Genomic DNA, 26,112 nt, shown 5'->3' with positions numbered 1-26,112 from the left:
TTAATGCAGTTCCTGCCTTTACCACAGATTTTCTGTGTGGCATTTGGCAAGCCACTAAGCAAAGATTTGTAAAAGTGCCTTCCTTGTGCCTAAATAATTTCTAAAATTGCCTACATTATAAGGAAAGATTGTGCTCAGTGGGACTTAGACTCCTGAAACACTCAGGTACTTTTGAAAAAAAATGCCTATTTTCTACTGACTACAGAACTTTGTTGCAACTTTAAATAGGATTTAGGAACCCTAAATCACTTTGGTGCTTTTCGAAATTTTATCTTCTATTCTCTGTGTCTCAGTTGCCCATTACTGAAGTGGGACAGAATACCTTCCTCCTTCATTCAGGGGTGCCAGGAACATCCATTCATTAATATCCATGACAGGACCTTTTGTGAGGCCTTAGTTACTGCTGTACAATCTACAGCATAGTTCTAGCAAAGGGTTGTTCTTCTGATCCCTTCCCTGGTAAACTTAATTTCATTCCAGCTTTCATTGAAAGAAAGAAAATCCCCATTAGGAGCTGACAAACATAAACCAGACTGAGACAGTTGCTGTCTTGCTGATCAAAAGTGTCTCAGCATTCCTTGGTTCACCTCCTCCTGTCAGTCTCGGTCTGCTGTCCCTCATATTGTAGTTTAAGCTCCTTGGAGAAGGGGTTTTCCTTTTCTTCCATGTTAGTACAGCACTTTGCACAATCTGGTCCCAGAGATTGACTGGAGTTCCTATGTGACATAGTGACATTACTGCCAATAACAATCAAACCAACAAGGATCATTTAGTTGACAAGTGGCCATGCAGCATATATTCTTTGCGCTCCATAAGCAACTCTTCTAGTAATGAGCTGGTGCTAAAATGGGGTTACATGTCCATTTTTATGCCATCCAAATTCCTATTTGGATTATGGAATTTTGACTCTTGAGTAGCGCAGGTATTCCCTGTCCAGCTGAACACATGGTCTTCCAGGTGCAGATTTTGGGGGGTGAGTTCTTGAGAAACGAATTTAATCTAGGTTGACATATGAATGTAAAAAATCTTGTTTTCCCAAACAAGAAAAGCCCAATTTACAAGCCAAAATAGGTTTCACAGTCCTGATGGGTTAGGTTGTGAGTTACTCCAGACAAGCTCAGCCAGTATACCTGTGTATGATAATGAGCTGATGATAAGTTGGGCTATGAGCTTCTGGGACAGGGGTTTGGCCCAAGAAGCCTGGGAACCATGGACTTAGGTAGAATAATTCGGTTTCCACAGCTCTTTTGTCCCTTTCACCTGAGGTTTGCCATTACAGCCAACTGTGGTGGTCTGGCTGGTGATGTATATACCTATTTGCTGTATATACCTATTTGCTAAGACCTAAACTATGTTCCCACCAAATCTCTAACTTCTGTCACATATCCAGCCCCTTCTGTCAGCTAGTAGCAATCTTTCCTGTTTATTAGCAGCCCAACACAACTCAGATTCTAGGTGGTTGCCTTAAAGCGCTGACACAAGTGATATTTTGTCACGATCAGCAACTGAAAGTGACCCTTACAGAAGTGTATGTCTGAAGAGTGCTTTAAAAGGGCCCAATCCCATGACAAGCTGAACCCTCATTACATGGGGGTTCAAATAAAGGTGCTCCAAAACAGAGAGCCTTCATTAGCTTGTGTCAACGCACACCAGGAGCAGGACTGGGTTGGTACAGACCAGCCCTGCTCCCGGTGCTGTTTTCAGACTGGGGGGGGAATGGAAGAAGCTTGCTCTGGGGGTCGCCCAGCCAGTGCTGGTGAGTGGGACACAAAGATTGGAGCCCCTTATGAGGCACCATATCTCTTCACTCACTCCTCTTACCCACCCCAGATTCTCATGGGGAGCAAAAACAAATGTGTGCAACTCCTGAAACAATATGTCTAATTGCTTTCAGATTCACTATTGTCTGTGCCATTCATTTGTGAGATGGTATCTATGAATGGTGTTTTTGTGCAGTTATTGTACTTTAATAGCTCTTATGATTGCATCTCTGATGGGTGTTTTCATTTGCTAGAGTATAGTAATTGGTTGATTTTTATCTGTAACGTGGCAATTTTTTAATAGTTCTGTCCCTTCAGGAGGTAGCTTAAGGATGTCTTTACTACAATCAGCCACCTATGCTCTTACTTAAGTACTTACTACAAGCCCTTTCAATCCACAGTCAGAACCCTCTCACCCCAGTTAAGCTGGGAGGGTTCTAGTCTGGGCTAGCTATGATGTCAGGGTTTGTGAATCAGACCCAAGTTTCCACTTTCACTCAAGCTAGCAATTTGCTCAGCTCACATTGCAGCATGGGTGCAGACTCACCTGAGTGCTGTGTGTCTACAAGGATGGACCCAGTCTCCCACAGTTCACTAGGAGACCACTGTAGAGTGGATTAATTTACTGCAGCACAAAGAACCACAGAATATGCCCCTCAAAAGTCTTAACAACACACATGGGGGAATGCAGCACAAGAGATGACATAATAACCTATCACTGCAGAGCAGACTGTCTTGGTACCCTGCACAGAAGGCAGTGGTTCTCTGCAAGACCCTCTCTCTTTCTTTGGGATCCAGTCATCCAATCTTTTTTACATGCTGCACTGAATCTTTAGGGGAATGTCTCAGGTCCTGCATACCCATTGTGCGAGTTTTCTGCCCTCTGGTTACCTACTTGCACTGAAAACATGGGACCTGATTATTTTCACTCACTTGCACCCATGAAATACTGCTGACTTCAGTTAGAGAGGTGGGATGTTCCTGAAGACAAGGGTGAGGACCTTGGCAGGTAAACTGGGGAGCACAGCAATGTTTAATGAGAGTTGGACATGACAAATGCTGGATCTTTGCTCTGCCCCCAAAAATAAAATAAATACATACAGTGGTACTTATGTGCTTGCAAATATTTCTGCAGTGAATTGGGCCCTGCCCAGCCATTGATTTTCCATTTCAAAGGTCAAAGTTTTTTGATTTCATAGTGGCTTACATAACCGTTTAATAGGAGGGAAAGACAGACAGGGATTAATTTGGGATCTAGAGAGACAGGTGTGATCCAAAACAACAGAGAAAATATGCTGAGGATATGCTGGCTAGAAGAGGTAAGTCTGGAGAAGGTAGGAGTTTGGTGGTGATAGAGAGAGACCTTTTCCCTAGTACACTGCTGTTTTAAAACAGCCCATTTGTTGGCAGGCTCAGCAGACAAGTGGGAGTCTGAGTGACACCATGGAGAGTTAATTCTTCTCTCATCCCCAGAGCTAGTTTTATCTCAGTCAGGTTTGGAGTCACACTGCTGGAGAAGGCAGTCATCCATGGAACAAGCACCACATACACAGCTACAGTGTGGCCTTCCTACACCAGATAAGTAGGTATCATACATAGCACAAGTATAAAATTCTCATACACCATAAGCTGATGGAGACCAGCAAATATGGTGTTTGTCAAAGAAACCAAGTACACAGTTAAAATGAAACCATCTTCATGACCCCACAGCCAAACAGATGTGTTTAGGCTCCTCTATGCAGATCATTTCCAGCTAAAAGTGGACACATGCCCAAACCATGTTGTACTCCCATTCCCACCGTTTGAAGACTCAAATTGGGGAAAGAATGAATATGGTTACAAATGTAATTGCACGACTGACTACATTTTAGCTCATTGACTCATAATCTCCATCACCCGCCGTGATGCTTCCGCCATTCGTGTGTTACTGTGTCAAGATTATTTCATCCACAAACAACAAGCTGGCTATAATGCAAATTCTATGGATGGATGCCCATACATTATATATGTTGGCTCTGACTGGCATTCTTTGCCCAGAATTAGCAAGAAATGCAGTAGGTCAGGACTGAAATGGATTACTACAATGTTGAGTGGGTGTGTGCCCACTCCCATGGCTGGAAGGGCTTGTCAGGGCTGAAGTCTGTTGACAGAGCTGCACTAGCTTTCTGCAACAGCTAATGTAAGGATGGCTGCAGATCGGGATTAAGGTGCATTAGTGCAGTTATCTACGGGGGGAGGGATTTTGCACTGTTTCTATCTACAAAGTCCTAATTCTGACCAGAATTACAGTGCCACGAGTGTTACATTCATACTAAACTATTTTTATTTGATTAAAAGAAATGGGTAGACACTGCCAAAACTGTCTCTGGGATAGGAACACTTAATTCCTGCTATAATTTTGTGCCCAAATTTCATAGGGGCTATGAAATCGTCAGTCACGGTGTCTATTTTATAGGCTGGATGTAACTGTGTAACTTTTTGAGGCACCTGTCACTTAATTTGCCACAGATTTGAATTTTTTTTCTCACGGGTATGGTGAAGTAAAGCACTTGAATCTTCTTTCAAATACAGCTCAGTCCTTTCAGTGGCAACTACAGCTAGTTGGATACGTTCCAAAGAGCAGGTCTAAACTTAAACTGTACCAGATAATTTCACAGACAAAATACAGGTATGAAAGATACCAGTTATAGCCATGCTTGATTATATATAACTAGATATGCAACATTTTTAGAGGACCATAGTTCTGCACCACATGGGGAAAAAATATCTTTGATCCTTTCAGCATCTGAGAGCGCTAGGCTGATCCTGGTCTATAAACCCTAATCAGAAATAAACAATTTCTAGGAAGGAATTTACCCATTTGCTTGTAACTCTGGAGCTCATTCCTATTGCATTAGTTCAGGGTGCCTGGAAAGCTGAAGTGACTGTAAAGCAGTTTTTTAAAAGAAAAATCTAGTTTAAGATCCAAAATCAAGAAGAGTGGATAGGCTGTTATACTATTATTCAGAAAAATACATGTTGATAACTAAGATAAACAACAGCTCTTCTCCCATTTACTTGCAGAAATTAAGTTCAGAGGCCTGGCATTCATCAGCAAGGACCTCAAGCAGCTCAAGGTATACAGCACATGGTTGCCTTTCCGTAGAAAGCCTTGCCTAAGATGGCAAGGGAGGCAACACTGTCCATTGGTACAACCATGGGCACTAGTACACATGATGAGGGCTTGATCTGCAAGATTTTATTCTGTGCCCCCTAAATTGAAGTGGTGGGGCATAGAATAAAACCTGAGGATTAAACCAGTTCAATTTTTTCCGTCATGTTATAGCAAGTGGGCCCTGAGCTGCAGAGGGCCCCAATCCTTCCCTCCACTGTGGCAGCATCCCCTGGGGCCACATGGGTGTGCTGCTAGCAGGCCAGGTGCTGCCCCAGCTTGGAGGCAGCACCTGGCCTGATCCAAACATTCCCGGAGCCTGCCCGGGGGGCAGCGCCCAGCAGGCTTCTAGTGGGCAAGGTCAGGGAAGAGTGGGATTAAGCTGGGTGCTGCCCTCAAGCTGAGACAGCATCTGGCCTGCTAGCAGCCCACCCAGGTGGCCCCAGGGGATGCTGCCACTATGGAGGGAAGGATTGGGGGCCCCTGCAGCTCAGGGCCCACTCAGCCCACCAACAGTTCATCCTCTGGCTGTCAGAAGGCTCTTCCAAAAAAAAAAGAAGGATCAGGCCCCCTGCAGCTTCTGCTTTCAGCAGGTACCTGAAGGCAGAGGAGGTGAGGGGCTTGACCCCTTTTTTCTGCAGAGCCTGCCAACCTCTTCCACAGCTGGGTGAGCTGACAGTTACGTCCTTGCAATTTGTAACATTGCAAACTAAACTACATCTGGATGTAGAAGTCATTTAAAACCCCCAAAAGTCTTGCATGTCTACACTGTGATGCCATTAAGCCACACAAAGTGACATTTTCATCACATGTACATGCTAATGGCTTCACATGTACAAGCGCCCCATGAAACTAAAAGACCCTTCATTGTAGTCTTGACTCTTTGGCTGACTTGTTTGCCCAAGTCCCTGGACATTTCCTTTTCTTACAGGCAAGAGTTTATGAGCATTGATTGGTTAACATGGAAATTGCTTTGCTTAGTATTGTTTTAGGTCATCAGCTCTTGTGAGGGACACACAGGTCCACAATTCATTAAAGATTCCCAATCAGTAATGGAAGAAATGAATTATAGGATATTGGTAATATTTTCTCGCATACAACACCCTGGAAAAAATATGCACCTTGGTTTTGAAAGGCAAAATGAAGGAAACAAGATTGTTCCTCATAGTAGCAGCTAGGGAGCCAAGCTTGCTCATTGCTCCCTGGGCATCTGTGCAGACTTTACTTTTGCCTTTGCCTGGTACCTATTGCATTAGTTAAGTTACTCTTTTAGTAATGCAATAGGAATGAGCTCCAGAGTTACAAGAAAAGGCCAAAGCTTAAGTGGCAGAAGCTCCTGGTATTCCTCACATATGCCATGCACTGGAATTTCCAGCAGCTGTTTTTTGAGAAAAGAGCATGTTGTACGCTAGAAAATATTGTGAGGACTCACTCCAGCTGAAAACAGTGTGGGAGAAAGGATCAATTATCCCAAAGGTGCTGCATACCTTATAAGACTGGGCCCCTGCTTTCCATGTTTAAATCTCCCCACTCCTTCCCTCTGAAGATGAAGCTGCTGGATTTTCCTGGTACTATTCGAACATTTAACTGTTTTAAATTCATGTTTTGTTTTGTTTTGTTTTGTTTTGTTTTGTTTCTTATCAAGTTTCACTAGGTTCTCCATTATGGGAAGCCAATTCCTGAATATGTCTGCTGAAGTGACGTGCACTAAACACTGTAATTGTGGCCTCAGATTAGAATATATGTGCCACAAATCTGAATCCCTAAATGCCCACACTGATGCCTAGCTGTGGGATAGAGTCATGACTGTAGTCATATCTGATTTTCTTAGTTCCAGATTTACTCACCGGTATTGTTCTAAATGGTGCCTTACATCAACATCCTTAGAGTGTGTCAATCAAGTAGCATAACCCCAACACTTGACCTATAGTACCTTCAACTGATTATAGCCTTGTAGGAAATATGTTCTGCATTCTGAAATGACTGGATCCTCATTTAAGTGACCCACATTCCACTTAAATATTTACCCAACAGAATTAATGTTTAGCGTTAGTCTTGTTTCTACACAAAAAAGTCACAAGCATGGTGGATGCTGAGTTATTGTTAATGTAAATACTAATTACAGATTAAATAACCCAACCCTTTCAAAGGAATGGTTTGACCAGTGACCATCAACATGGCTGGATAAAACAGAAATAAGGCACACACTTTCCAAAAATCTCCCTGTATTCATTTATTGATATATTCAAATCCAGGAATTGAAGGGACATGCAGAAGTGAAACTTGAGATGGAGCAATGCAGAGATTTTTTTTATTGACTTGTAACCTTGGGGAAACACAAGTTCAAGCTTTGCTAAGTTTCCAAATGAAACAAGATGGGTGGTTTTATCCTAGTTCACATTTTTGCAACTTATTGCATAATTTTGCAGAACTTGCTGTGCTAATTAAACCTAGTTCCCAAGCTGGCACAGCTGAGGTGCTTAGGTCAAATGTGTAGTATATTGGCAAGTGCTCATCCCCAAGACCAGAATAATCAGGTGTATTACTGAGTTAAGAGACATGAAATAGGTGGTATTGAAGTGTTTCACTTCACAGCCTCTTGTGGGCTAAGATCAAGTGATTGATCAAAATCAATCATCTCTGGGCTGCGCTGGTCTGTCCCCTGGGCCAAGATAATTTTTAAATGGCATTGTGTAGTAGAGGATGGAGACCTGTTCAATGCACTGTGGACAGGATACCTTACAAGAGTCTACTATAGCCTCCTAATGGGAGGATCTCAGCTACACACTTACTTTCATAGGCTGTGAAACAGGGTGGGCCACCCAGGCCATGGCCTGACCAACTTTTAGCACGTTAATTTATATAACCCCAAAATGTGCAATTGTCATTCCAGTTAAAACTGCATAGCTATTTTTTTAACCGAGTAGCTAGCTAAATTAACGTGCTAAAAGTTGGTCAGGCTTACTTTATGGAAATGGGGGATCTCTGCCTAGCTTGCTCCTTTGGCCTGTTGGCTAAGGGCAAACGAAACTCAGGGGCATCCCGGGCTTGGGCCTGCACATGCCATAGATCCTGGAATATCTGAAGCCGCAGGCTAAAAAGTTTGGGATGGAGGATACTTGCCAGAAGTAGCGCCATATGGACTTGAACAACTGAGTTCTGCTCAGCTGATAGGACTCAGAACTGATTTGGCTAATTCAACGTGGAACATAAAATGAAGGAAAAAAAGTGTTTTGATAATACCTGTGTGAGTCCATAAAGCAAAGAAAGGCTGAGGCATCTAGGTGAAGGGAGGTACAGAACTAGAGTTTTGGGGCTGGGGTAGGTCAGCATTGAAGTGCTTGGACAGTATTTGAGTGGAGATTCAAGGATGGAAAAAGGCATTGGCGATGCATAGGGGCTGCATGCGGGTGCATGTGCACCCCTGAGCGTGACGGTGCACCCCCTACAAAAAGGTGCCACCAACACTGTAGGCAGTGCCTGTGAGTGGTTGCCACTTGCCACTCACCACCCCCCTTGCCGCCAACACCGCCGGTGGTGTCTACGGGCAGTCAGCAATCGCCACTGGCCACTGGCAGTCGCCAACCCCTGGTCAGTGCTCACCACCCCCCCTCCCTACCCCCAACAGTGCCAGTGGCTTCTGTGGGAGCTCCCCGCTTACTGCCGCTGTGCTCCTCCCACCACCAATGCTGCTGTGCCCCCTCAGCTGCTGGGGGCATGTGTTGTTCATGGAAAAAGGAGTCTGTGCTAAAAGAGACAATTCAGGGGATGTTCCCCTATGGAAATTTGTGGGGAAAATTGCACTTTTACTCTCAGGCTCATAGTTTATCTGGGAAATCAGTTGTAGGTGCTGAGCATGGGTGCCTATAGAACAAATTCTTCTTGTTCTGTTACCTCTATCAGTTTTCTGTAATTCTGCAATCCTGATAGTTCAAGCAACCAATACACGATGCACAGTGAGGGCAAAGAAATAGGCAATGGGATCCTACAGAAACAGGTTGTAGCCCAGCAACTAAATTCCATAGCCAGAAACATGCTGTTCTTCATGTTTATTTTAGAAGCATCTTGTAATCAGTTCTTGGAAGAGTCACAGTACAGGAACTGTGCTGTGAACCATTTACACTGCAACAGGGAAAAAGGATTCATTAACAAATCTAGCCATTACCTGCCGTAACTTCTGCTGCTGTGCAAAGTAGTATCTGATCAGTTTTGGCACATTACTGATTATCCTCTTTATGAGACATGCTTTCAGTTAATCCTCAGCTTCCTGCTCTTGTGACATGAGAAGATGACATCAAAGTTAATATTACTTGATATCCTAGCAGCCAAAGCATGGAAATAGCTATGAAGAGGCATGGTAATTGGGACTGAAATAGAAAGTCACAGGTGGAAGCAATTATGCAGCAGAAGAACAGGTAAAGACTTTATGGTCTCAAACGAAGACTTCTAGGAAAGAGGTTTTATTGCATGTTCTGTGCTTTCCTTGAACTCCTGGTAAGGACTGTTTTGCCGAATAAACCAGAAGGAAAGTACGGCTAATGAAAATCTGTTTAGCCTGAAAGACCTGGATGGCTGAGGTGGCAGGTTGGGATATCAGCCTTTCACCTCTATGGTTGGAGGTTCATGTCCGACCTTGAATGATGATGATGTGTGTGTTTTCTCCTCTTCCCCCCACATGGCATTTGTTCACACCACAGAATTCCCTGTGATGCCGAGTGTCTGTGGAAATCTCAGGGCTTCATCATGGAGATATAAGTAAGAAGGAAGGTGCCTTGTGACTCAGGGCTGGTACTGGAGTTCAGGACTGATGTACAATGGGACCATGGTTTTAACAGTAAAAGCCACATTATCAATTTAGCTATAACAGTGGTGGTATTTCTGGATGTGGTTTGAGAATGTGACTGGCGTCCATGGTCTAGAGCTCTTCCTTTGTAGTTTCCCTGAAGTAAATGCATTACCCTAAAACTCTGAATGGTAGCTATGGCAGCTATTAATACAAACTGGGGCCTCAGAGCCTAGTTAGAGACCCACAACCGGAACCCATCAAAAACACTTATCAAACCCTTACACAGCTCCCAGCCCCATTTAACTGCTGTATTCTCCATTTGTATCTCTTTTGTGGTCATTACTGAACTCTGAGCTATGAAAGCAAAAGGCTTTGCATTATTTTGAAAGGGGTATTACCCATGAGAAGGTCTAGCTAGCTCTAAACTTTCAGTTACAATCTACTGCTAGAGGTAGGGTGCCAGGTCTGTCCAGAAATATGTCTGATCTGGCATGACTGGGGCAAGCCCTGCAGTTTGCTGACAGTCTCAGAGGGAGAGTCTCTTGGGACATCTTCAGAGGGAGTGCCAGTAAGGTTGTTACTAGTAGGGGGGCAGGAAGCAGAGGATTTAGTAAAATTGATGTTTTAACATACATCTGGGTCTGCAAGGGGTGGCCAAAGCCAGGCTCCATTCCACACACAGCATCAAGAGCCGTAAATGCAAAGAGCTGGTCACCTTCAGTTTCTGGTGAAGTCAATCAAACTCCCATTAAAATCAACGGGGCTTTTGCCCCTGGCATCACAGCAACAGGATGAAGACCAAAGGGAAATGAGGGTTCTCGGCACCTTGCAGGATTAATATTTGCAGTCTTTGACACACATTCCCTGCTCTGCTGCTTCTCCTTAATGACCTTTGCACGGGCGACAAGTATTGAAGGGTGTGATGCCTTTTGGTCTGTCAGAAGTTTCTTGTGTCACCTCACCTGATCTCCCCAGCACTGCTGATATAGTTTCATAGTTTCTAGGGTTGGAAGGGACCTGAGCAGATCATCTAGTCTGACCCCCTGCCATGGCAGGAAAGAGTACTGGGGTCAAATGAACCTGGCAAGGTGTATATCTAGCCTCCTCTTAAAGACCCCCAGGGTAGGACCCAGCACCACTTCTCTTGGAAGTTGGTTCCAGATCCTAGCCGCCCTGACCATGAAGTAGCGCCTCCTGATATCTAGCCTAAATCTACCATCTGCCAGCTTGTGACCGTTATTCCTGGTCACTCCTGGTAGTGCTCGGGGGAACAGGGACTTCCCCAGTGCCTCCTAGATAGGACGCTGCTGCCTTTTTAATTCATTCTTGTTGGCAGACAGACAGATTCTGAGGTTTGGTGCTTTTGGAGCACAGAATAAGGTGTATTTGGTTTAAATACTTTCTTTTGAGTCCCTGTCACTTATGCATTGTGTTTACAGAACTCTTCCATTCTATATGGGCTCTACTGCTGCCATCCCCAGTAGGGTTTGAGTTCCTTCCAGAATTTTGTTAAGCAATGTGATTAATATCTGTCCCTCATACTTCCCAAAGGAAAGATGGTGCATGCTCTGGAGTGTTTTAATTTGGGAAGGTGTGTTTGAATATGCAAGCTGCTCAGTACCCATTCTACAATAGGCAGGGTAAGGAAGCGCACCTTGTACTTGGAGTGGAAGGCAATGGGCTCTGCGATGATCCTTGGTTCCTATGAGAATTTGTCACAAAGTCTCAATCTGGCTCCTAGGGAAGTTCTATCTACTGCAGAGACAAGATCCCGTTGTGTCAGCTGTGGGCCTTGTCCTAGCATTTTAGATGATCACTCAGATATTAAGAGTTTACTGAACGCTGAGGATAAAGAGCAAGGCCCTAAACTTGACCTGTTCTGTGGAAAGTCACTGCGTATTGTGAAAGGGTTAGATGTGCTCTTGAGGGAGCTAATGAGAAAAAGGAAAAGACAGATGCTTGGGGAGGGGCACACTTTCTTGAGTTTTATTTTGCCCTTGCTTACATCAGTGTAACTCCCTTGCTATCAAGCCAGTTGTTCCCAATTTACAGTGATGCAACGAAGTGGTGGATCGGGCTTCTCATGTATCAGCTATGTTCTGGCAAAGCAAAATATCATTATAAGGCTAATTAATATTCTAGGCCTGATACCTCTCAGATGTAACTCCATAGAAGTCAATGCCAATGCTGCACAGATGTAAAGGCGAATCAAGTCATAGCTGATAGGCTGAATGCACTAATTACTAACAATTATGACATTTCATCACCAATAACTTGAGCATGAACAATGAGATCAGTGTTTTGCAACTGTCCCAAGGAGCTTACCATCTTATTCAGATTACAGCAAACCAGCTTGAAGATGCATCACACAACAGGAAAGACTTGAGAGGGCAAAGAAATCTGCCATGATTGTAGCTAAAAAGTCCTCTGTGGAAGAAAAAGTTTAGGAGGAAACAGAGTAATGGGGACAGTGCATAAGAGAAGGCTACAATCCCATAAATAAATAGCAGTGTAGAAGCCACTACTCTGAGGAAGATGAAGAAGATAGAAAAGAATAATGGAAAATGTGCTTTGTGTAAAAAGAGTCAAGATCAGGAGGAAATAAGAGCAGAAGCATAGATGTACATTGGGAATGAAAAATCAATAGCTTGAACCTGTCATAGACAGGAAGGCAATGGAAGAGACCTGAGTGACACGACTGCAGCGAAAAGAAAAGAGAACTTCCCTGTCAGCACCGTCCTAGACGGATGATCTAGAGATGCCATTTCCAGATTCCCAGCGGGCAGAAAGATTGTCTTCTCCTCCTGCCCAAGAACACTGAAAGTAAGTGAGGATCTCCAGATGCCTGCATATAGAGACGTTGACAGGATCATGCCCACACAAGGACAACCCAGACTTGCTAGATACTTTACAGCTGAAGAAAATGAGAGCACCCCATGTGCTTTTAGCTTGCTGGTTTTCATTTTCTCCCCCCCCCCAAAATTTCTAGCAATAATAAACACCCTAAAGCTTTAGGAAAAGAACCAGTGAAAAATTGAGTCCTGGATTTGTTGCCTTCTGCATGGACTGCACTAGTCAAAACTTGCTCAGAAGGAAACCCTCAATATTTTCACCAGAAGGAAAATAAGTGCTGAGAAGTCTGGTGTTGCCCATGTTAATGTGTCATCACTAGAGAAACCTCTAGCCTGTTCCTGATTCCTCTCATGTTCTTTTTCTCTTTTCTAGTCACTCATAGACCAGAAGTAATACAAACATTTACCTGTCTACTAAGAATCAGCCATCAACGCCTCTTCTGAGAACTATCCCAGTAGAGGAGATTCTGCTCTTACGTTAGCTGAAGCTTACACACACACACCCCACCTTCTTTCTTTGGCGCCTACATGCAGCCATCGCTCTGCGGGAACCCTGCGAACATTTCCAAGCCAGGTCCCCAGTGTGCCATTGACCTGACCTAGTGAGGGTCCTGAGGAGCAAAAAGAGTCAGTCTGGCATTGTAGAACAACCCCCCACCCCAGGGCACAGCAAACACGCATTGAGTGTTCACTTCCACTCAAGGAGCCAAATTTCCGGGACCTGAACACAATGACATTACCCCAAGGAATAATTTTGGAACTCCACCAGGGTCAGGTCAGCACAGTAATACCTTGGGACTTTTTACAGCTGATTTTAGATGGTTCTTTAGAATTTTTTAAATAATAGTCTTGGCAAGGTACAGTGTGTTATGGGTATGTTCTGTGCAAGATTTCCAGATCTGCCAATGCATCGCAGTTGTGAAGTTCAGCACCCTCCACTAATCTATTCCTATCCCTTCAAAACAGTACTTGGCTTGATGAGACTGTCCTACACCTTGACATCCTCCTTTCTCTTTCAATACTTCTCTGCTCACAGAATCCCTTATTAATTCAGCCTTTGAAGGAAAAGCAGCAGGTGCTAGGCTACTTAATGGGTTTTTGCTATAAATCGGTGCTCCTTTAACTTTTTAGACTCCAGACACACCTCGGAAAATGTCAGTTCTTACTTTTCACTCATTTTTTCATTATGGAAAATTAATAGAACAATTCTTCTGTTGCAAACAACTCAAAAACCCACAAAAGTCACAATGGTTTTAACGCTATGGATTTTCTGGGTTTATCATGTGAATTATGTGTAGGTGTTTTCACACCTAACAGTGCTATTATTGAGCAGCACCTTATGACACCCTTGAAAGGATCTTGTGGCATGCTAGGTTGAAAATTTCTGCTATAGGTAAATTCGGGAGTGGATTGAGACCTCTGAATTCATATCCTTGACAATGCAGTAGATGTTCTGATGCTGATCTCCAGTGTCAGAAGGAAATACCACAAATTCACTGATTCTTCTCTATTCCCATGCCATCCAACTGGTGAAAGCAGAGTTGACTTTTCTTATCTGGGTCATCAGCTCAGCCAAACAAGCCGTTCTTTAGATATAATTAATTTGTTCATCCATCTCTGTAATTTGGTGTCTGTATGAATCCTGATGCTATCAGCTTTGGCTTATAGAAAGATCACCTCTTCTATTTCAGGAGTAGCATCATTAATAGCACCATTAAAAGATGTCTACCTATATATGCTATCTACTCTGTATCTATTCAGAATAAGAAAATGCTGGGACCTTAGTTTTCATAACTATCTGTCCAGCACCACATTTCTTATGCACATACATATGTACATACACATGTAGCCACTGATAAAGTCTGACAGACTGAATTGGATACAGAAGTATTTCATATGGGAATAGGTCAACACGCTTCATAAAACTGGGCCTTGCGTCAGTAGCTTTTGGACCACTCCCCAGCAAATGTTCTTGCTGATAAGGAAAATGCATTGTTAGCTTTGGATCCTTTACTCAAAGGGGGGAAAAAGGAGTATGTTGCTACTGTGGTGTATTATAAATCAAGAGCTTCCTAACAGCTAAGTGGCAACCAGGATTTGCAGCGTTCTAACACTTCCAGCTCTTGCAAATTTTCAGAGCAAAGGTACAGATGGACCATAGAATCATAGAAAATGAGGGTTGGAAGGGACCTCAGGAGGTCATCTAGTCCAACCCACTGCTCAAAGCAGGACCAGCCCCAACTAGATCATCTCAGCCAAAGCTTTGTCTAGCTGGGTCCTAAAAACCTCCAAGGATGCAGATCCCACCACCTCTCTGGGTAACCTGTTCCAGTGGTTCACTACCCCCCGAGTGAGAGAGTTTTCCTAATATCTAACCTAAACTTCCCTTGCTGCAACTTGAGACCATTGCTCCTTGTTCTGCCATCTGCCATCACTGAGAACAGAGTAGCTCCATCCTTTTTCAAATCCCCTTTCAGGTAATTGAAGGCTGCTATTAAGTCCCCTCTCAGTTTTCTCTTGTGTTGACTAAATAAGCCCAGTTCCCTCAGCCTCTCCTCACAAGTCATGTGTCCCAGCCCCTGAACCATTTTCATTGCCCTCTGCTGGACTCTCTCCAATTTGTCCACATCCTTTCTGTACTGGGGGGCCCAAAACTGAACACACTACCCCAGATGTGGCCTCACCAGTGCTGAATAGAGGGGAATAATCACTTCCTTTGGCCTGCTGGCAACACTCCTACCAATGCAGCCCAGTATGCCGTTAGCCTTCTTGGCAACAAGGGCACACTGTTGGCTCATATTCAGCTTATTGTCCACTGTCACCCCCAAGTCCTTTCTAAAGAGCTGCTGCCCAGCCAGTCAGTCCCCAGCCTGTACTGGTGCATGGGATTGTTCTGTCCTAATTGCAGGACTTTGCACTTGTCCTTGTTGAACCTCATGAGATTTCTTTTGGCCCAATCCTCCAATTCATCTAGGTCACTTTGAATCCTAGCCCTACCCTCCAGCATATCTACTACTCCCCCAGCTTGGTGTCATCTGTAAACTTGCTGAGGGTGCACTCTATGCCATCTTACAGGTCGTTGATGAAGAAATTGAACAAAACCAGCCCCAGGAGAGGCCCTGGGACACTCCACTTGATACCAGCTGCCAACTAGAGAAGGAGCCATTGATTACCACCCTCTGAGCCTGATGCTTCAGTCAGTTTTCTATCCATCTTACAGTCCATTTATCCAGCCCATACTTTCTTAGCTTGCTTGTGAGATTGTTGTTGGAGACCATATCAAAAGCCTTGTTAAAATCAAGGTATAGTACATCCACTGGTCTCCCTGCATCCAGAGAGCCAGTCATCATTTCATAGGCAACCAGGTTGGTCAGGCATGACTCGCCCTTGGAATTGCTCTTGACTGAAGTGAGAGGAGAGTAAGACATGGCAGGTCTTGTGATAAAGATAAATGAAGTGATTAGGATGGCAGAAAATTGTATTGCTCTGAAAGACAGCCAGGCATTCAAATAGGATTGTGTGGAAAGAAATTTCTATAACTTTTTTACTATTTGGAGATCACAGTGATGTTTAGGTCTTTGTCTGTGGCTTTTGTCACCTAGCCAGGTACTTTCTGGCCATTGGGTTAAGACATTGAAAAAATTGTGCTATAGCAGTTCCAGTATCATCTGTTGTCTTCTGACTGCCTGTATCCACATCCATCAGTTGTAATCAACATATTTCCTTTTCCTCACACCCAAATGAATAAATCCCAAAACCAAAACTCCTTAGATACAGAAACTCCATGCAATTGTTTTCTCTCCATAACCCATTAGAAACATGTAGGGGCTTCCTCATTTTTCCTTACTTTACACTCATTAGTTATGGCTGTGCATTGTGTCTACACTGCTACCAGCCAAAATTGAATGGTTGGGCTTCAACTAGTAACTTCACTTTAATCAGTTAGAAGAGGAATCACTGGTGATTAGCAATGCAAGACACACCTGTCTCCAGAGCTTAGCACTCTGGACTCCTGCTAACCCCTGAAACTCAAGACCTAGAATAAAACCCACTCCTGCATGGTGCTGCAGGGCATTGGCCTAGGTCCTAAGCCCAGCTTGTCCTTACCATGCAACACAGTGGAGTGTGACCAGGTTTCTTGACAGCCACAATGGATGCTGGAAGAACACATGAGACTTTCTTAAGACACCTATACATACATCATAGCACATAGATAAGCTGTGCAAAGCCAGAAGAAGGAAAACATTTTATATATTTTTTTCAAAGATTATTTCTGTTTATTCAACACCCTTTATCACATATTCATTGTTCCTACCCAGGACAGATTCAGAAGGTCTGTATCCTCTGTACCTAAATCAGCTCCCATGACATAGGACTAGAGATGACCTGACTAGGATTCAATACAGCAGAGAGAGGACAGAGGCCGAGGGAAAGGATCTCTTTGCTGATATGAATGAATTCATCAGTTATTTGTTCTGGTATTGAGCTTCTCCTCTCATTCTTTCAAAATTTGTGCAATCTTGGACAGTTAAGAAAGAAAATATGAGGACAAATATTCTTGGAAGAGGATTCTGACAGTTTTGTAGCACCGAATGAGCTACAAGTACCTGTAAACCAAGTGTTTCTGTGTATACAAATGACCAGGGATCCTGGTTTTCTCTGATAAAAAAAAAATCAGTGAAATTTTTTTTATCAGTGAAAACCAGGGTCCCTGCAAATGACACATACTCAGACAAGCACATGCAAAACGTACTGATTAACAAACCAGAATTTCTTCTTATGGAATTATTATTCCTCCTTGAATAAGCAATAAAAGCCCTCAGGAAATTATTTAGCTGAGCCCAGTACTTTGAAGTTTGGATTTGTGTGGTATATAGAGCCCATTGTTACAGTATGTATGCTTGGCGTACATTTTTATGATTCAAGACAGCTGTCCATGAGATGTTAATGGCAGAGCTAAGTTTATGCCCTAATTATAAGCCATCAGGTAAGGCCCCACTTCAATTAAATGCAACTTTTTCAAACGTGAATGAGACAATATTGCCCGCCACATGAGCTTCTAATGATGATTATTCTAAAGAGGACTACGCACAGAATAATCTTTCCACCGACAGTGACAGACTTCTTAAAATCCACTGAAACTTTCTGGTTTTCCTTTAGGATGGAAAATTCAAGGGTCCTTGAAAGATAATGAAATCATGGTTATTAATCTTCTTGTTATGCATGCATGAAATCCCATAGTAAATCGTAGGCTACATATAACCCATGCCCTGTACAGAACAGGCTTGTAGTGCCTTCCTGCCTGGAACTTGTTTGGTATTGTTGTTTTAGTTTGGTTTAGGGTTTTTTCTTCATTCATATAGAGTAAAAAGTTGTCATGTTTTACCTTTGACTTGTTCTTCTGGTTAATCTCTTCCATGGCATAAACTCTAGGAAACCATAGGGCCTGGATAGTATCCTCCACCATAGGAAAGAATTGTTTAGTCTAACTGCAAGGAATTGCTTCCAAAATAGAGTATATGCCTGGGAGGGAGGGGAAGAGGAGTATCATCTGTGTGGAGGAAAGCCAAGAAAATCAGCACAGACTCCCCAATTTTGCAACAGATTGCTCAAAAGACCTTTTATGGAAATAATGGGTTACAGTATAACCATGATCCAGGCGGGTCAGCAACATAAAGACAAAAGACAGTCAAGAGAGGAGTACATCCAAGATTAAGTATGATCTTTTTCATATAAGAATTCCTCTACATTTTTCTCTTTGGGCAATGTCAAGGGGATTAGACCACCAAGACATTGGCATCTGGATTAGAACAGCAGCCATGAAGACTTCTGAATCTTTGATATAAATGAAAAATTCCACATATGCTGGAATGGGTCACAGCTGCCTTTCCAGAGCAATAGGATAATGCACTCTCCCCCATGGCAGTATGCAGCAGAAAACCCCTTCCATTGTCCTTGCAATAATGATGTTGCCTATTCATTAGCAATCAGTCTAATGCAATTTTTATGGTTCTTTTTGGAGGAAGAAAAAGGTAGACTTGTAATCAGAGTGATACTATGATGTGACGGACATGAATGGCATCAGCAGGCTGACCTCTGCAGAGTTTCATGTTAATAGGAATATTCCAATCCTGCTGTGCCTGATAAGCAGGGATCCTAGTTTTCCATGACAAAAAAAAATAAAATTTTCTAATTAACCGCCCCCATAAAAATGCAGTTTTCCACAGCATGTACCCTCCTCCCCCCAGACCACAGTGGTGATTGACCAAGGGGCCCTGGCAGCAGCCCTGCCAGGTGAAGGGGAGGGACCGACCATAACAGGTAACCGTCTTGGCCATTCAGTGGTGAGGAAGAAGGAGGTGGCTGCCATCTTGGCGGTTTCCCTGCTTTCCCCCCCATGGTGGGCTGCCGTGGCAGCTATGAAAACAGCTGGCTCCAACTGGGGAGTCAGCATTTTATTTTCAGTAAGTTTTTCCCCGGGGTGATTCTAAAGATCTTCTGTAAAAATGCAAATTATGCATTTTTCCATGGCAAAAGGATTTCTAGGATCCCCGCTGATGATCTACCTGGAAGGGTTAAGCACCACAGTGGATGATCACATCAAGATCTGAGACAGAATTGGTTGTGCAGAAATATTCACTAGTTGGGCACACAACACCCCGGCAGTTTGTTTGGGAAACAGAGTAGAGGAGAAAGAGAGGTGTGTTTGGGAGTCATTTGTTTTTACCTAATGTCCATAATGTGCTTTGCTAGTTGTATATCTAGCAGAAACAGCTGAGTCCTTATGTTCTGGCATCCATGATACTGCAGTGGGTAACTCCACCTTTAGCGCTGCCTGCTTGTATACAATTCCTACACCCTTATTTAAGTTAATGGCATTGATCTGGCAAAAACCAGCATTGAAGTTTGCTGCCACATTTGTAAATGCTGCAAAACTTGCCTTCCTCCTCATAGTGCTCTTCTCTCCCAATTCATGGTCTGGCTCAGAAAGCTTCTTTCTCACTCTTTGCCACTGGAGCAACTTTCCTGGATAAAAGCTCAAAAGCAGTTGCCCAGTGGCTGGGATTATTTTGGCAATGTCTAGTCAGTGCCTAATAAAAGGAGTCATTTGAGCACTTCAGTTGACGATGGCCTGCTCAAGAGCTCAGGTTCCCAGCTTTTGGTCATGTATATTTGCTACCTTTCCACAAATCAATACTACAGCCTATTTCTCCAGATCACATCTTGCTGCCACCCCTCATTACATTTGTATTTTATTTAGGCACCTTTCTAAATAACCTGCCATACTCATGCAAGTGAAAAATCCCACATTGGCTCCATCCCCACCCTCATCACAAACTCTAAAATTCACATATGGATTTAAGCACACAAAAATCAAGAAATATTTTGCTTCATGCCAATTGCTAATTATAATCAACACATCAACTTGGATTTTTATAACATTTTTCATCTTGAAGGGATCCCAATGCAGCGCACAAAGGAATGAATAAGATTTCAGCTGGCAGTGCTCCTGGTAGTGAGTTGTCTTCATATCTGACCATTTAGGGTGTTTAAGTTCACAGTCAATAAGAAGCTAGCAAGAAATCTATATTTTCCATCAAGTGAAACTTTTCTGTTGTTGTTCAAACTGTACAGAGAATTTGTCTTTTGAATTTTATCTTTAAAATGGTCACATAGAAATATTTCCTAGATGTCCTTTAAAATGGTCACTTAGAAATATTTCCTAGAAGTTCCTACCTGGGGCAACATTTCCAAGTGCCACATTTCTTATGCTTACACCTGTTCATGAAGTTGAGTATTGGAAACTACAAGAAGAGGTTCCTCAGACACATTCCTATCTTACTAAAGATAATCAAACATTTAATAAAACAAAGACAATTTATGTCTGTGTGTCTGTCCATATGTCTGTCTGTCCATAATGCTTTTGGCCAACTGCGCATGTGCTGCCAAGAGGACAGGCAGCAATTGGCTGAGCGAGCCTGGGGTGTGTGGGCCCAAGTTTCAGCCGATGCCAGGAAAGTTTGTGGTGGTGGTGAACAAACCCCAGCTGCCTGAGCAGCATGGCTTCCCCATGCCTCACTGCCTGAGGGTGAAGTGGGGGGTCACGGTGGTGGTGCCCCCATCCCCAACATCCCCCAGGATAGCCAGTGGGGAGGGAAGGAGGAAGGAAGGGGAGTGGGGCAGGGGGACACAAAGGTGGGGTCATGGTGGCACCTGTTGTTGGGGCCAGGCAGCCCGGAGGGAGGGAAGGAGGAAGGGGAGTGGGAAGGGGGCCCTGACAACAGCTGGCAGGGAGAGGGAAGCAGCGGTGAGGGAGGGAGGCTGCATGGGCCTGGACAGAGGTGGGGCAGAGGGAGGCAAACTGGGGGTCATGGTGGTGGCTGTTGTTGGTGCCGGGCATCAGGAAGGAAGGGAGGGAAGCGGGGAGGGGAGGGGAGGGGCGCTCATGGGGGTGGCATCTCCCTGCTGCCCAGCCCTGACAAAAGCAAAGAGGGAGGGGGAGGTAGGGAGGGGAGGTGGGGGGAAGTCCTGGTGCAAGGTGGAGGTGGGGGGGGAGGGGAGCCCCCGCGCTGGAGGCTGGAAGAGGAGGCATGGGAGGGAGTCTTTACATGGCCAGCCCCAAAGGGTGAGCGGGGGTGGGGGTCATGTAAACACTCCCTGAAATCCATGTGCGCGTATGTGTGTGTGTGTGTGTATGTGTGTGTATATATGTGTGTGTATGATGCTTGTCCTTATTCTTTCCATTGAATAACTGTTCTACTCCAAAGTAATCAAAGTGATGGAAGGTGAGAATGGAAGTCCATAAATGGAACAGCATCTGCAACAAGGACTGCTAATAATCAAACCTCAGAGATAGTTTAGTGGTTTTTGCACCATCTTTGTGTCAGTGTTTGACAGGGAGAGATGGCAACCTTTGCTATGGTCAGAATGTGGATCTGTTAATGATAATGTGGACAACATCCATCTACCTAAAGGAGGTTTTAAAAGAATGCCTATTACCATGGTAGCTAAGTCAACATGGGTTTCAAACCAGATTGCAAAATAGCTTGCGTTTAACCTGTACTGTGGAAAACATTAAGTTCTGTGCAACGTGTTGGACAGGAAGCTGGACTACATCAAGTTTATCTTAGGATACTGTTGCAAATCCATGTCTCTTAAGCTGAAGATTCTTCCAGGATTGTACATACTGGCATAAACAGAGTCCCTTGTGGTACAGAAATAAACTAACGAGAATTTCTGGCACAATTTAGGACAATAAATAGTTTTGCAGTGACCTCTGTGTAGTGAACATGAAGTTCGATCTCCTAGATAGGAGCTGTATAAAATGTTTGGCATGTGAAATTTTAGAGCTCTAGCCAAGGTACTTATATGGTCCCCATATGAGCACCTCTAAGCTTTCAAGGTATTTATCCTCAGAACACCCCTCTGAGACAGAGAGGTGTTATCATCCCCATCCTAACACATTGGGAACTAAGGTACAGGGAGGCAGGGCCAGATCCTATTCCAACTATTAAGCACCTTAGGTGTCTAAGTACAATCCAATTCCACCCTGCTCAAGTCCCTCAAAAGCTGTCAGCATGTCTATTTTTAGCTATCTTAGTCTTAGGACTAAAACATAAAAAGGAGCATGGAGGACCCAGCCACCTCTTGCATTGACATTTTGTTGGGGCTTTGAACACATTGGATCAGGATCGCACTTAGATGCCTAATAGGTGAAATAGGTTCTGGCTGTAAGTAACTTGCCACTGATCATCCAGGAAATCTGTAGAAGTGACAGGACTTGAATCCAGATCCCCAAGCCCTGTGCTGGTGCTCCAGCCACTGCTCCAGCAATTCCCTCTGATTTGATTGGTTTCACTAGTTTGGCTGCATGGAAAAAAAAGAAAGCACATTTATTAATTTTACAATGATTTTTCTTTAACTGAAAAGTAGCATGCCCTTTGGTTTGTATGATTGGCTTGGTAGGGTTTACTTTGTTTAGCACAGGGTCAGCTACTGTAGTTTCCAGAAGCGAAATGAATTGGATTTGACAGTCAGTTGTCAACTCTCAACATCTTGAAATAATCTTTAATGAAATGGCAGCAGTATGTTCATTGCAGGCAGCAGTTCTTGCAAACAGCTTTGGGGAATTTGTCTCCTCTAGAGTGAATTCTTGTCAGAGGAAGCCTTGGGAAAGACTTGTTGAATGGGATCTTGTTTGTGTTGGAAGAGCTTTGGACTATTAAATGTGATGGGTGAACATGGTAATTGTACATGTCCCTGGGAAGTTGCTGTTCTTTTCGCTTTTGTTGTGTTTCTTCTAACTAAATATTGGTTTGATTTAAACTTTCATTAGCACAAAACTGTAGTTCCATTCCTGCTAACCAAGCAGTGAATTCAGGCAAGTCTGGTACTTAAAATACTGAAAATAAAACCAAGTTATAAATATGGTGAAATGCAATCAGCAAGGAGCGTGATCCAGATACAAGAATTAAACTTCATTGTCACAGGTTTTCTTCCCCATAAACTGGCATGCTTAGCAGGCATCCAGTGAAATTCCCTTAAAAAAGAATGAGTCAAGTACCAAGTCCTTAAATCACCTACCATTAAGGAAGATCATTTCAGTATGAGATTGCGCATTTTTAAAAGCTTTCAGCATTGGCCCTACTCTGCTGTCAATAGTGTTGAAGTCAATGGTGTTGTTGCAGTGGCCAATGCCAAATACTTTTGAAAAATCCTACTTTAACTTTCTTGGTGGCCCTGAAATGTTCTCAGTCCCTTTCATGAATACAGTGGCTGTAGCATGCAATCATGCCAACAAAGCATGGTACCAGGAAGGTTAGTGACTCCAGAAGCACCTATGTATTCTGAGCTTATGCCATCTCTCTGTCCTAGATGTGGTTCATAATTTTTTTCATTCTGAATACTCATAAAGTTTCAATTTTTTATAAAAATAGGAAAAATATGGAAAAGGAAATTGAGCAACCTTCCTGCATCTTTTTTTTCAAAAAAGGTCTACCCTGTTCATAGTTCTACCCTGTTCTGCTCTGTACCAGAAACTCCAGAATATTGCTGAACCCCAGTCAGGGTAATTTTGATTGCTATTGGACAAGAATAAAGGCAGCAAGTTGGATCCAAAAGGCTTCATGACTGTTGGGAGCAGCACTCCTATGAACAGCAGGGCGGACATGCAGAAGCATGTTTTGGCTCTACATAGGATCTTGTCACAGGAGTATGGCATTCTCCTGTTTGGGCAGCCTGTCTCACCTGACACATCTTGATGTGTTGTTGAGTTGAAAAAATATATAGTGGGAAGTTGTCTTTGGCTTACCATCTTGATGTCGGAGTCAAAATACACAGCTCCCCCCTTCCCTACACCATGTCCGTCTCCACCCTCAGATCTCAAGAGCACTGGTCAGTTAACAGAGTCCTCCATCAGGACCCGTGACAATGTTGTTCATCCTCCAAACTTAGGCATCCAGTTGAAGACAATTGCCAGCCCCTGGATCTCTTTCTTCACTTACAATAATTGCAAAGCAAAACAGTCATTTAAAATAAGGGGTGAGTATCCTTTCACACATTTTCCCACTTCCTGGGACTCTTTTCCAGGGCAGCCTCTTGTTGACCTGTCTACAATGTCCCAGGATCTCACAGCTACAATTCCCACTGTAATAAACCAAAAAAGTCCCTGGTCACACACAGCGGTTTGTAATGCCCTGGCATAGTCTCTAACTCTTCAGAAGTTTCCTGCTACTGTTAACCCTCAGAGCAGGGGTTCAACCCCACCTCCAGCGGCAGTTGGATTGTCCCTTCACTTGGAGGTGACTGTCATTCGTGAATTAAAATCTGCCCCAACTGGGGTCATCACTGCCTGGGTCACGTCTAGGCCTTTGATTGGGGTTGACTCTGCTACTTATGGTTCCTGCACGAAACTGTTTTCTTTTCCTTTGTGTCTTTTCTTCTGCAAGTCTGACACTGTCAGCACCCCAAGGAATACTGGCAAAGCCACCATTGTCTGGCACTGTCCTCCAAGACTACTGCTCTGGCATTTGCTCACCAGTGCCTCCACGCCAGCCTCAGTAAGTTTCTTTATCCAGTCCTGGCCCCTTTCCAGGGGTCACGTTCTTTACTATTCATAATGGGGAGTTTCAGCATCCTTTAATGTTCGTGTGCCTCTGAAGTCATTCTCCCGCATCAGTTTTAAAGAGGCCACATCGGTGTTTACTTGAGCCTCAACACCAAATTTCCAGTGTCAGCTTGCCCACAGGGTGAGTGCAGCAAGGATGGATTCTGGCTCCCTGCTACAGACCTGTAAAAGTGCCAATCATTTTTTTTTCTCTCCCTATCTACCTCTGAAATTTTGGGAGGGCTGATCCAGTAGTGTGTGGCAAGTACACTAGCCAGGCACTAGACTGGGAACAAGAAACCTGTTTATGGACACCAGCAACAGCTGCAGAGCTAGGTAGCTGTAGCTATAGCATTCGTTGGTGGGTATGGCACCAATCTCAGTGGACAATCCATATTGCACAATCTTTGGGATTGCTCCTGCAGGATCTTTGAGATATTGCAAGGTATGCCACCAGAGGTGCCATGAGATAGTAGCTTTCCAGTGAGTGTTACAGACTGGGATACGGGGGGTATGGGGGATGGTGGTAAAGGTAGTTTGGGCAAACCATGAAATGTTCTGGAGAAACCTCAAGACACTTACAGAAACAAGTTACTGTTGGCATGGACTCCACTGTGGAAAAATTCCCAACAGGAGGCAATACATAGTGAAACCTAAACCATGTTTGAGCATGGAGTGAATGAGTGCCAAACATCCCACATTGAGTCATACAGGCTCCTACCAACAGTGCTTTCAAGAAGCCCATGCTCCCAAACAGATACAGCAAGTAACTAACATCATTCTAACTGTTGGCCCAGCCTTATCAGCTCTTTCACCATGATGACTCAAAGGAAGTAGCAGCCTTTGAAGCCACTGAACCAGGCTGTGAAGTTCTGCCGATTCGGCAGCATTCCAGCTCCTGCAGGGAAATAGCAAGAAGAGTTCCAGCGGGCCAATGTGATGCAGTCTTCCAGGTGTATGCTGTTTCATTTATTTTTGTTTACTGCTGTTAGAACAGAACACTAGGCACTGGACTCTTTATGGGAAATATCATGATTTTTATTGTATTTTTAGGTTTTTACTTGAGACCCCAGTGAGTCTCACCTGGAGTCCACAAACCAAACATTGGCTTTCTCTCAGAAGCAGCCCCATTCCTGCACAGTTTCTATTCCATTAAGAACTGAACTGAGACAAAACTTCAAGTTCTGACATAAAAACAAAGGTTAAGTTTGCTGTGTTACTCATTACAACCTCAAACACACTGATAAGATTCATAGATTCATAGAAGTAGGGTCGGAAGGGATCTTGTAGATCATCAGGTCTGACCCCCTGCCCTGGGCAGGAGAGAAAAACTGGGCTCAAATGACCCCAGCCAGGTAAACATTGAGTCTCCTCTTAAAGACCCCCAGGGTAGGAGCCAGCACCACTTCCCTTGGAAGTTGGCTCCAGATCCTAGCCACCCTGACTGTGAAGTAGTG

The sequence above is a fragment of the Gavialis gangeticus genome, unplaced genomic scaffold (assembly GCF_001723915.1).
Source record: "Gavialis gangeticus isolate Ggan-Ray unplaced genomic scaffold, GavGan_comp1, whole genome shotgun sequence".
Lineage (NCBI taxonomy): Eukaryota > Metazoa > Chordata > Crocodylia > Gavialidae > Gavialis > Gavialis gangeticus.
This window is presented reverse-complemented; position numbering follows the sequence as displayed.